The 13,087-nt window shown below is 42.5% G+C and overlaps 1 protein-coding gene across 1 annotated transcript in view; it reads right to left on the bottom strand.

The window, feature by feature from the left end:
- Positions 1–11,331, bottom strand: part of LOC147666738 (sodium-dependent phosphate transport protein 2A-like) — a 149,882-nt gene extending 138,551 nt beyond the window's left edge. Inside the window, exons 1-2 of the mRNA XM_086948912.1 lie at positions 11,274–11,331; positions 7,640–7,758 (exon numbers count right to left, since the gene is read on the bottom strand). The gene's annotated coding sequence lies outside the window, so the exon portion shown is untranslated. The remainder of the gene's footprint in view (positions 1–7,639; positions 7,759–11,273) is intronic.
- Between the last annotated feature and the right edge of the window lie 1,756 nt (positions 11,332–13,087).

The raw sequence follows: 13,087 nt of genomic DNA, 5'->3' as shown, positions 1-13,087 counted from the left end.
GTAGTTGCTCTCAGTGAGTGTGTTTCACAGGTTTGACCAGACTTCTGTCCAGAGCTACTTTGCCAAAGCGCGTAGGAGTTCCACAATTGCGCCTGTTAGAAAGTGGATCGTTAGTTGGAGTGGATGGCTTTGCCCCGGCAGTTGTCCTAGTCTTCCGCCGATTCTTCAGAGAAAAAGATTGTACACTCTGGCACTTATCTAAGGGCCCCCAGGACCTTAGGGCCAGCCCTTACGGTTATGCACCCAGGTCACAGCAAACAGGTGAAGTCCTTCTTCTGGCTTCCACGAGTACAGCAGTGTTCTGAAGAGGGTACAGGGGTTCCACATCTATACACAGGGGAAGCCAATGAGTGGGGAAAACTCTGTCCACTCCATAATCAATAGGGTAAAAGCTCAAAGGGGTGACCCTACCCATTTCTTTCTTTCAGCACTGTCTGTGTGTTCCACAGTGAACTATCCCACAATGCCCCGCTCTACCTAAAACTAACATGGCAAAACCCTTTCCCCCCTATTCAGAGCTCCCTGTGCTGACCTAGAGACGTGACCAAGGAAATGATCAAATCCCCTCTTGTGGTCACTCAAAACTGATTCTAGGGGCTGCTCCTCTCCCACTGGGATTGGTGTCTGGCTAGCTAGCAGGACAATAGAGGGGTGCAGGGCCAGCTGTTATCTTCATCTGCCTGTTCCAGGGTAGGCATCCTCTGAAGTTAATTAAGCTCCTGGGCACAGCTCAGATGGCTATCATGTCAGAGGAAGGTCAACCCCTTTTTCTTTGCTCAGCTCTGGGAGCTACTTCACACACTCAATGTGCCATTCATCTCCGGGCTGACATTGAACACTGGCAGAAAGGAACATTTGGCTCAGGCAGGAAAATGATAGCTGTCTGAAGTGTCACTTACATTACTGTTAAAATGAGTCATTGAATCATTTTTCTAGCTACTCCCAAATTAAGTTAAGTATTATAAGGTGAAATCGGATCACTGACATAATAGCGAGGGACAGAATATCGACCATCAAGAATATCGTTGACAAAATATCGACAGTCAAAATATCGAGTTTCTATCTACAAACAGGTAAGTACAAAAATATCAAGTTAAAAATATTGTTTACTAAAATATAGTTTTAAAAAATATCGACTTTACTAAAAACAATGCTAAATTAAATTAATATTAAAAAGTAATTACTAAAATATACTTTAAAATACTTAAATTAACTTATAATAATTAAATAGTTAATGAAAGTTTAAAAAAAATCATATTTGTTAAAACATATATATATAGTAACAAAATATAATTAAATAATAGCCAATATTATTAACGTACAATAACAAAAGTGTAAAAATTACTATTCCCACTCCAAAGAGTGCAAGCGTAGGAAAAGCGTTGGATAGCATAGGGGTTAAAATTACTATTCCCACTCCAGTGGGTGCAACAGTAGGGAAAGCGTTGGATAGTGTAGGGGTAAAAATTATTATTCTCACTCCAGTGGGTGCAACAGTAGGGAAAGCGTTGGATAGCGTAAGGGTAAAAATTACTATTTCCACTCCAGTGGGTGCAACAGTAGGGAAAGCATTGTATAGCGTAAGGGTAAAAATTACTAGTCCCACTCCAGTGGGTGCAACAGTAGGGAAAGCGTTGGATAGCGTAGGGGTTAAAATTACTATTCCCACTTCAAAGAGTGCAACAGTAGGGAAAGCGTTGGAGAGCGTAGGGGTTAAAATTACTATTCCCACTCCAAAGAGTGCAACAGTAGGGAAAGCGTTGGATAGCGTAGGGGTTAAAATTACTATTCCCACTCCAAAGAGTGCAACAGTAGGGAAAGCGTTGGATAGCGTATGGGTTAAAATTACTATTCCCACTCCAGTGGGTGCAACAGTAGGGAAAACGTTGGATAGCGTAAGGGTTAAAATTACTATTCCCACTCCAGAGAATACAACATTAGGGAAAGTAAATACTTCATATATTATTTTAAAAATTAAAATGAATATCTATTAATAATTAATTAAAAATAATTAAAAAATGCATATAATATAATAATTAATATATTACAATTACTAATTAACAATAATTATTTCAATTGATCACCTATTAATACAAATTAATTAAAAATTAACAATTAATTATTTCATAATTAAAAAGTATTTAACAATTATTTCCAATTGAATAAATTTAAATAAATTTCTTTTTAATTAATTATTAATAAATTACTTCCCACCCTATTCCCCTATAAACCCACAACCCGCTACAGAAAATACATTATTAAAATTAACATAATTAACAATTAATCAATTAAATATAATTAATTGGCTAATAAAAATTTTATAATTACCCATAAATACTTAATTAATAATTAATTCTAAATAAATACCAATAATTAATTTTACATATTTAATTAATTATAATTTAATTACTTCCCACCCAATTCCTCTATAAACCCACAACCCCCGCTACAGAAAATAAATTACTAAAATTTACATAATTGCAATTAATCAATTAATTAAAATTAATTACCAATTAAAATTTAATTAATTAACAAATAAAAATTAATTAACAATAAATTAAAAATTACTATCAATAAATGAATGTACATATTTAATTATAATTAAATTACTTCCCACCCTATTCGCCTATAAACCCACAACACGCTACAGAATTAAATTACGCAATAATTATAAAAACAAAATTCATTATTTAAAATTAGTTATAACATTAATACACACTTTTCACACATATTATAACATAAAAATACACTATAAAAAATTAGATATTATTAAAAAATCGATATTTTTAACTATCTATATTATATACTTCGATATTTTAACTTTCTATATTTTTAACAGTCGATATTAAATCACTTACCTTAAAAACGATATTTTGGTTATCTATATTCTGTCCTGTCGATATTTTGTCCAGTCTATATTTACTACTCGATATTATGTCTGTGCACGGGTGAAATCATGTAACCCAGTGTTTCCTATGGGCGAGCTAGCTATGCCACAGTGAAAAACAACTTTGGAGGTTTTCACTTTTAGGAAATGTAAACATAAAATATACATGTACTACGTTTTACGTACCATGCACCATGCCCTACGGGCATTTAAGGCCTACCTTAGGTGTGTCTTATAAGCATTAAAAAGTAAGGTTTAGGCCTGGCAAAAGGTATCTTTTACCAGGTTAAATTGGCAACTTTAAAACTGCACATCAAGTCTGAAAGGACAGGTCTGGAAACATGCTTCACATTGTCATTTTAGTGGCGGTACAAAATGTGCAGCAGTCCAGTAGTAACATTTACCTTAAAGGCAATGCGTACACCTGTGTACAATATACTAGGCACTTATAGGTAATCTAAATATATCAATCAGGAGTGCAGTCAATTTTGACATGCTTTTAGGGGTCAAAGTACGTACACTGGGCACTAGATAGCAGTGGGGACGGCAAGGCAATAAGGGGCATTTTCCCATTCAGTCCCCCTAGGCAGGGACTGGCACCTTATTCACTGTCTTATCAAATAGATTCCTACCACCCTCAGGGATCACCAGCTTACATGTTGGGTCCACTTCCCAGCTAAAGGCTATTAGGGCCACTTCTGGATAATCCTTCATCAAAAGTATACTAGTCACTCTTCTGCAGTGCCCGCCAGTATTAGCTTAGCGGTGAGGCATGAGAAATCCTTTATTCGGTGTCCTGGCTGTTGCAGTCAAAACGCCTACTCTTCTCAAATAGTTTCCTTCTCCCTGGGTTCCTCCTTTCCGGCTTGTCAGGAATGTGTTGGGTCTCTTTCCCCTTCTCAGAAGTTTGGGCCCTAAGGAGTTTTCATTTTGAGGATTGTTGCTCTCTTCCTTTCCCTTGTGTGGGCCTGCCCCCCCTTTCTTGGAATTACTCCCTGGGATCTTTTGGGCACCCTAATGCGTACCCACTCATCAATTGCCCTTCCAGGTTTTCTGGGGTCAGTCAGCTTGGTGTCCACTAGGTGCTGGTCTGATTCTGAAGAACATCTACTCAAGATGTGGTCTGACATAATCAAAATGTATAGACCATCATAAGTGCCAACCATGTTGCCCTTCCACCAGCCCTCCAGTGCTTTCAATTTGATGTCCACAAAATCGGCTCAACTTTGCTGTGATTCTTTGTGTGTCCCACAGAATTTGTTCCTATACTCTTCAACTGTGAGGAAGCATAAATTGGATACGAGGTCCAGCTATGTCCCAGTCAAAGAGTTACCTTCTGGCTTAGAGATTATTCTGGTTAAAAAGAGTTGTCGATGAGTTATCATCTGGGAAAGCTGCAAATTGGATCCGAAAATGTGATTGATGATGGCGCATTGCTGAAAAGCTTGGTCCCAGTGCAGTCATTAAAGCAGGAGGGAAAGTTCCAAGCAGGCAAAATTTGCATCCGTGCCCAAGAAGGCCTTAACGTTGATGTGGTGCTGTTTGCCATCAGTCCCCTTGAAGCCCTTGTCATTCAGACTTAGAAACATTTCTGGTCGTCAGATCTCCTCAGTGGGACAAACCAGAAAGTTAAATACACCTAGTGATCCAATGTCGATGGCTTCGGCTCAATGGCAGTCCAAGTCTTCCCCAGATTCTTCGGAGAAAAAGTTGGCAAAAGTGTCTAAGTCCCAGCTTTTGCAGTTCAGGCAGGAGGAGTACACTCTGACACTTATTTCAGGGCACAAGTATCTTAGGGAGACCACTTTGGGGTCAGAGCTCACTCCATTTAAAGCCACCAGCAGGATCCAGGACAGATCCAATTGGAACTGGAGACCACTTTGGGATAAGAGCTCACTCCATTTAAAGCCACCAGCAGGATCCAGGGCAGATCCAATTGGAACTGGTCAGTTGGGCCCCTAAGGAAAGTGGTCTTTCTGCAGCTTTTGTGATCCTGTAGTTTAACAGGTAAGGCAACTGACCCTTGAAGTATACTTTTAAGTCAAGTCCTGTGTGCAAATGGGAGCTAGCCCACCCATTAGGGTTTTCCTCACAGGTCACAACAGCAAGTGCAATCCTTCTTCTGTCTTCCACAGAACCAGCAGTGTTCTGAAGAGGGTACTAGAGCTGCCCAATGTATGCCCAGTGCAGCCTTTGGATAGGGGAAACTCCTGGCAACTCCCTACCCAATTGGTTTGAAGTACCCAGGGGGGGCCCTATCCACTTTTGCAGCACTCCCTGAGTGTTTTACTTTAAACTATCCTTCTCTAAGTAAAATCAGCATGGCAGAACCTTTAGTCCCCTATTCAGAGCTCCGTGTGCTCACCCAGACGGATGGCCAGGGAAATGAGAAAACCCTCAAAGCCATTTCTGGGTGAAGCTCCTCCCTAACTGGTATTTGTGCCTGACTGGCTAGCAGGACAATAGACGGGGCTGGCCCAGGTGTGATCTGCATCTGCCAGGATAGGCATCCTTCGAAGTTAATTGAGTTCCTGAGCACAGCCCAGATGGATATTCTATCAGGGAAAGGTCAACCCCTCTCCCTTTGTCTCAGTTCTGGCAGCCACTTCACACCTACGTAAGGTGCCAGTCAGATGCTGAGTGACACTGAATACTGACAGAAAGGCACATTCGGCTCGCGCAGGAAAATCACAACTTTATACAACTGTCATTTTCAAAATAGTCATATAAAATCAAAAAAGACCTTAAAGCTGGGTTTTACATTACTAATAAAATGAGTCATTGAATCACTATTCTAGCTTCTCCCTAGCTGAAGCTAAGCAATATAAGGTGTTGTAATGAAACCCTGCGCTTTCCTATGGGAGAGCCAGCCTTGCCACAGAGAAAAACAGTTTTGTAGTTTTTTCACTGTTAGGGCATGTAAAATATAAAATAAACATGCCCTACATTTTAAATACTATGCACCCTGCCCTACAGGCATTTAGGGCCCACCTTAGAGATGACTTATAAGTATTAAAAAGGAAGGTGTAGGCCTGAGAAAAAGTTTATTTTGCCAGGTTGAATTGGCAGTTTTAAAACTGCACACCCAGTCCGCAGGAAGAGACCTAGATACATTGTTGCCACAGTGGTGGCATGAGATGTGCTGACGTACTAGTGACATTTAACTTACAGGCCCTGAATTCATTTTTGCACCAGATACTCGGGTCTTATAGTTCTTGACATGTTTTTAGGTGTCCGAGCACATACACTGGGCAGCAGCATCCCAGTATGCAGAGTCCAAAAACCAGGAATAAAATGTAGCAAAAAGTGGGGGTAATCACATAAAATGGGGCAAAAATGGGTATTTTCCTACAGCTTCCAAAAAAGCATGCCCTTTGGCTTCAGTTCAATCCCTTAGACCCTAACAGCATTGCTTTGTGTCTAGGCTCAAACGTTTTAGGACAATTCTTGGGGGTCATAAAGACCAATAAAGAACTCATAGTTTATCTATCATGTATATCCGTAAATACATTTGACTGAAGCCAAGATGAGAGGACGCCAACATCAGATATGCTCATGCACAGCACTGCATTATATGGCAGGACAGAATGAACAAGGGTGTTGGCTGTTGTAGCATTTATATAGTACTTTCCACCCCTGACAAGGCAAGGAAGTGCTTTGTTTATGAAAAGCATAGTGCACATATAATATTTACAGCATTAAATACTTTGTCATGCATATGGACGTATAGTGGGACTGGACATGTGTTTTATCACGCAGTTATCATGCAGTTTGTAAGGAGCCTGTCATATAATGTGTCATGTAATCTGTGATATAAAATACTTACAAACTGTCCTAAAGTGGTTTTGGAATTGGTAATGCAGGTGATCTCCCATACAGTTGTGTAGTGGTCAAAGAGACAGTCATGCGGCTGGTCAGGCCTGTGGTCATGCTAGCGTTCAAGTATGAGTTGATGTAAGCAGTGTGTGTGTATGTGTGTGTCTGTGTATAGATAGATAGATAGATAGATAGATAGATAGATAGATAGATAGATAGATAGATAGATAGATAGATAGATAGATAGATAGATAGATAGATAGATAGATAGATAGATAGATAGATAGATAGATAGATAGATAGATAGATAGATAGATAGATAGATAGACAGACAATCATTCAGGTTTCATCTTGTTCTATTCCCCAATGAGTGTCTCATCTAGCCAATGGGAGAAGTTCATTGAAGGTCTGACTGGCTGCTGTTTGCTTCTAATCTTTAAGTTAAGGGGATATGGAATACTCTGCAAATCTACATTAACAGATAACAGGAGGAAAAGTAGAAGGGAAATCGTGCCCATGGGATTTTCCTTGCCAGAACCAATGAACAGTGCTTTTTCTAGAATTTTGCCAAATCAACAATTCTCTTTCAAAGCAGGAAAGTGTGGAGAATGTATTGATTCATGGTGACCAGCTTTGTCGCTTCTTTGAAGTGGTGGTCACAAGTGCATGGCAAAGAACTTTCTTTTTGTTGAGCTGTATATATAAATCGTATCTGTTTTCATATAATTGCAGTCGGTTATGTGCATTTGTGGGTATGTTAGTGTCAACCGCCTTAATAGTCCAAATGGCCAAAACATTTAAAGAAGGTAGCTAGGCAGAGGCTCCATCATATGTTGTCTCAGGAAAAACATACTGTTTTCAGGAGCAAGCTACTCGCAGTTGTTCTACTGGTAAACCACAGTGCCACCCTCAAGCAACCCCAACGATTTCACCTACACAGAGTTTTCTTTAGAGGGAGGAAAGTAAGCGGGTCCAGTCTGCAAATAGGGTACCACTTGGAGAGTGTTTGATTAAGAGATCTGCTTTGTGTTTCCTGCTGGGTAAAAGTTCTCAACCTAGAGAAGGAACATAGAGAAGGAATAAATCAGATTATTTTATTTACAAGTCAACAGCATGATTGCTCATTCACAAGACTCCTAGACTACCATCTCTTGCTAAACCTGGCCATCCCATAAGAGCTGTCAGTTTTCCAAAGGAAATAAACAAATACATATTCTCATACAATGCCGAGATTTCCAAAAACAACCATCATTATCATCATTAATTCTTTATTTCGGTTAACTAACCATAAAAGAATACAATACAATATTAAAAACAGCAACATATACATCGCGTACTGGTAATCCGAAGAAAAGCTGTTTAAGATATGCATATATACTTCAGCATTTGAATATGTAAAAGAATTGGCTAATAACAGTTTATAGAGAGTTAAGAATTCTTCCAAAAACAACCACTGCGTGGGGAGAGAATAGATTAGCTGGTTTTCATGATGACCATTGACTGGGAAACCTGAGCTGTAAATCTTATACAAACTCTGGAATCTTCAACTGTGTTAAAAGAACCAGGACAATTAAGAGACACAAAAGATGCAGGTAACCAAGGAAATCCAGAGACCTAAGAGCTGAAGGGGATGAAGGGGAACCAAGAAACAGCAGAGTTCCAAGAGGCAAGGTAACCCAGAAAGCCCAGAAGAAATGAAAGAACCAAAATATGCAAGAGGACCACAACAACTGAGGAATGTTACACAAGAGGGGAATCCATGACATCAAAAATACCCATGGAACCCAAGAAACAAAAGGAGGGTGTAGGGGTTCCAAAGACCTGTAGATTCAGGGGATACAGGGTATTAGGGGAACCTAAGAAAGGAAGGTGGACCAGGAGATCCAACAGACAGAGGGGATGTCAGAGACCATAGGGGATCAAGGAAAGATGCAGTTTGAGGGGGACCCAAGACATATTGGGGTACCTCAAAAACCCATGTTATGCTGAAGACCCAAGAGCAGCAAGTGATAGAGGAGAACCACGCAATGCAGGAACGCCAGGCAGGAGACCCAGAAGATAGAGGGATCCAAGATATCCAAGAGATACAAGGAACCTAAGAGACAAAGGGAATCTGCAGGGGATCAAGAAGGCTCAAGATAAACAGGAGACCCAGGAATTACAGGGAGCCAAGATACAGATAGGATCAGGAGACCAAGGAGATGCAATGGATCCAGGACACCCAGAATTTGACAGGGACATAAGTGACACAGGGGATCTAGCAGACCCAAGATTTCAGGAGGCTTGAGCTTTGCAGGGGAAACGGGAGACCCAAGAGATTCCGGGTATCGAAGAGAACCAAGATAAGCAGAAATAAAAAAAACGCAAGAGATCCAGGGGATTCATAAGATCCAACAAGTGCTGGACATCCAGGAGACCCAATAGATGAAGGATACGCAGGGTCACATGGGGTTCCTGAGAGGAGATTTGTGAGAGAAGGAGATGAAGATCTATAAGATTACGAAACACCATAGAGCCAAGAGATACACATAAGAAGAGGGGCTGTAGGGAACAAAGGTTGGTAAATAACGCAAAGAGTCACAAGTCAGCCAACCTGTCATGTTCGCCGTTTTGAAACCAGTTTGCTGATTTGTATAAAGCAGAATATTATAGTAAAGCAAGAAGACCTGCTCTAAGCACAGCGTGTTGTGTTACCGGCATCATATATCCCACTTTTGGCATTTGTATGGCAGAGTAGAACTTTCAGTGCCCTTTTCAAACATACTCAGACTTTCATCAACTGGAGTGAATTTGTCCTGGCTATTGTTTTGTTACTGGCATTTGTATTACACACAATCTGCCAATGGTGTGGCATTGCTTCACATTCTATAGTCAACACTGGTTTGTCCAACATATTGCTTAACAATGTTCAGGATTTCTTAAAATAGTGTACTATGTGTAAGGGGGAGTAATGCGCGTGCCAAACAATTTAGGCTTTTGTTTTGCTCTACTAGGGCGAATAGTTGTTTATTCCTGGCCTGAACAGACTGTTCTCTCGACAAGCATGGGCAACCAAGGATACAGCTTTGATGCAAGCGTGCGCATGTGGGTGTGTGATATATCTAAACTATTTGTTCCCAATGATTCGAAAATGTATGGTGGTGTGGTGAGAGGGGTGTGCTGTTTAAATGCAACATTGCCAGCTGTGTGCCTCTGTTGCATGTTGTGAGCATGAAGAAGTTTTGAAGTCTGGCTCACGTGCCCTGTGTAAATGTGTGCAAATGAAAGCCTCAGTATAGCAAGATGCCCTGGTGAAAGGCGTCGCATGGCCCACTACCAGTAAACGTACATCTAAGGTGCATGGATGTGGAGAGTTCATCACTGAACTCCATCTGGAGGTAAACTAGTGCTTGGCGACAGTCGTAATTACAGCACCACAACACACTGCAGCGATTCAATTGAAATGACAGAGCCCACTCTGCTCCGCCTCCGAAGCACTCACAGCAAATTACATGTGCATAACAGCTACCCCCAAAGGATCTGATCAAACCCAAAGACCCTCCTCCGGTGTGCATTCAGAATATCGACTCCAGAATATCAATGAGACACAATATTGACAAGACATAGAAAAAAAATGATAGGCTAGTCAGTCTTGAATTTCGATCCCTTCCACCACTTATACATGTACCCACGCAGCGCATATGTCTTTAAGGCAGGTGGCAGTGGCATTAAGAATAGTAAATCTATACTTCGCTATATGCAGGGCTAGAGTTGGGGTACCACGCGGGTGGACGGCGTACCCCCACATATTTTACCGGTTGGACGCCGTCCCCCCTACCAAACAGCTGGACTTCACTCTTTGGCCTCTCTGGGACGAGGTCGGAGCTCACAGCACGCTGCGCATGTGCTGGCTTCGCAGATGCAATCGCATCTAAGGGGTGAGCAAGGGGAGGCAATGAGCCCGATGGTGCAAGCCACCTTTCGTGACTTCACTTCCAGCCGTGACGTCGCTTCCGGTGACAGCGTTCCCCCACTTCTTTTTGTAGGACTTGTGCCCTGGCTATATGCACTTCCCTTTTGATATTTTGTCCCTCGATATCCTTGCACCACAATATTCTGGGCTCGATATTCATCAGGGCACTACCTACCCACTCCCCGACACCTGCAATGCCATTAACAACCGAGGTGACACTGACAGGAGGTACCTGCTCGAGTCACATTTGCTGTGGTCAGCAGCACAGCCGCCCCACAGGCCCTGGCCCTGGGACTGGAGCAGGAGCTTAGCTTTCGGCACAGCGCACCGGAACCACCGGTGTGAGAGGGCCACTTTACCACCATTTTAGCTTTTATTAAAAAACTAAATAATAGGTGGGTGGTGTCCAATTACCTTGCTTGCATAAGGATATATGGCATTCTAGCTACGCCACTTCAATGGAGCCCCACGACGGAGTTGGTAGACGCCAAGGGACCTGTGACCTGCTCCGCCTTCCCTAGACTGCGTCACTAACCTCTGACGCACTGCGTGACCTGCACGTTACGTCACTCTCCGTACAGAGCCGATATGGTGCGTTTCTGCTCGGCATCTTCTTACCTGGGAGAGCTTGTGCAGGCAGCCGTGTCCAGGACCCGGGAAGCACGGCCTCTTTCAGTCGCACTGTGAGGGGAGGGCACGTGGGGGCATCTTTATACCCCAGAGGAAGGGCCGAAGTCTGAGGTGAGGGCGCATCCACGCCTCCATTTCAGTCTGGCCCCTGGAATCCGACGGAAGACATTTCTCAAGGTTAATGTCTAACCGCAGTATTCAGTCGGTTGGGAAAAATGCAGGAGCACAGAGAAAAGAAACATAATAAGTCCTAGAGCAGGTAGGGCACATAATCAGCGCTTACCGTGGGCTTCTCTGTCCAAATAAAAACGACAGACACAGTAAGCAGGTCCAAGACCCAATTCTGCCCTCTAAATACAGATATCAGGTCCTACACTCAACTTTTCCCTCTGGGCAATCAGTCGTGAGTGACACCGAACTTCATTGTAGTCCCATATGTCAGGCCTGGCCCTGACCCGCTTTTCCCTTAAGGTACATTGTTTAAGCCTGGCACCCAACTGATTCTAGTGCTGACACCTAACTGCTCCACTACACACACACACGTCAGGCCTGGCACCCAACTATTCACCCTAGGCACATCGGTGAAGCCTGGCACCCATCAGCTCCCTCCGGATACAGATGTCAGGCCTGACACCCAAGTGCTCAATCTAGACACATGAGTCGCGCCTGACACCCAATACATTGTAGACGCATGTGGCAGGCCTGACATCCATTGTTCACTTAAGACACATTGGTTAAACCTGACACCCAACTAATTCTTCTAGACTTGACACTCAACTAATCCCACTTCACACGTCAGAGCTCAGCTGGCTCCCAACTATTCACTCCAGACACATCGGTGGAGCCTGACACCCAACTGCTCCCTCATGACAGCTCATCTGGCCTGACATGCAACTGCTAAAGGTATACACATTGAAAAACAAGGCCCCAACTGCTAGGAAGTAAACATCCCTCGTCGAGGTGCATTCTGAGACTCACAGTAATCCAAATGTAGGCCCCCATACCAAAGCAGATGCATTTCTACCAGGTTGAGCTAAATCCATATTTCCCTGCTGTCATAGGGAACGTCAGCGGTCAGTGGTCTGGTCAGATCCCACAGTCCTTGGGCCAAAATCACATATCCTCAAAAATCATAATTACAGGGAACTTTGGCCCTGCTACTGATGAGGAAGCTCTGGGGGGACCCTGGACATAGTTATGGGCAGATTCCATGGCTTCCCCTGGGCTGTAAATTCTGTGGGAAGTTGCACTGGACTAGGCGGGTTGGCGTCTGTGGAGGTCGGGAGACAGGAAGTTGACTCCCCCCTACCGCCTCAGACACACACACGTTGTTCCAAGTTCCCACCAGCACATCGAAGGTACCCAATTCGCAGTGAAGCAGATTACTCTATGGAGAAATGGACGGATATCCACAGTAAAGCTGGGACAGAGTCAGTCATACTCCAGCAAAGAGAAGGCCAGAACTTAACTTTGAGGGTCCTGGAGGAAAAGAGTGACAGACCACTTGTCGGAGACATTCAAATTATTGAAGGTTCCACAAAAGGTTGTATTGTCTTTGGAAATAATATATTCGAATTAGAGAGCACAAAATATGTTTTATGTATTTAGCTTTTTTGTCTAGCTTAAATGTAGACTGGGTGGACGTCGGGGCGCTATACAACACGAACAATGGTACAAAATGTATAATTAATAATAATGAAAACAGTTGGCTCGGAAGTAACTCTAAAAAAGGCCAAAAGAGCCAGGGATTAGAGGCCTGTAGAATCATGTAATAGTAATACCCTAGAGGTTGTGTTTCTGTA

The sequence above is a fragment of the Lissotriton vulgaris genome, unplaced genomic scaffold, assembly GCF_964263255.1.
Source record: "Lissotriton vulgaris unplaced genomic scaffold, aLisVul1.2 SCAFFOLD_610, whole genome shotgun sequence".
Lineage (NCBI taxonomy): Eukaryota > Metazoa > Chordata > Amphibia > Caudata > Salamandridae > Lissotriton > Lissotriton vulgaris.
The sequence above is the reverse complement of the archived record's forward strand: the minus strand, read 5'-3'. Positions and strand labels throughout refer to the sequence as shown.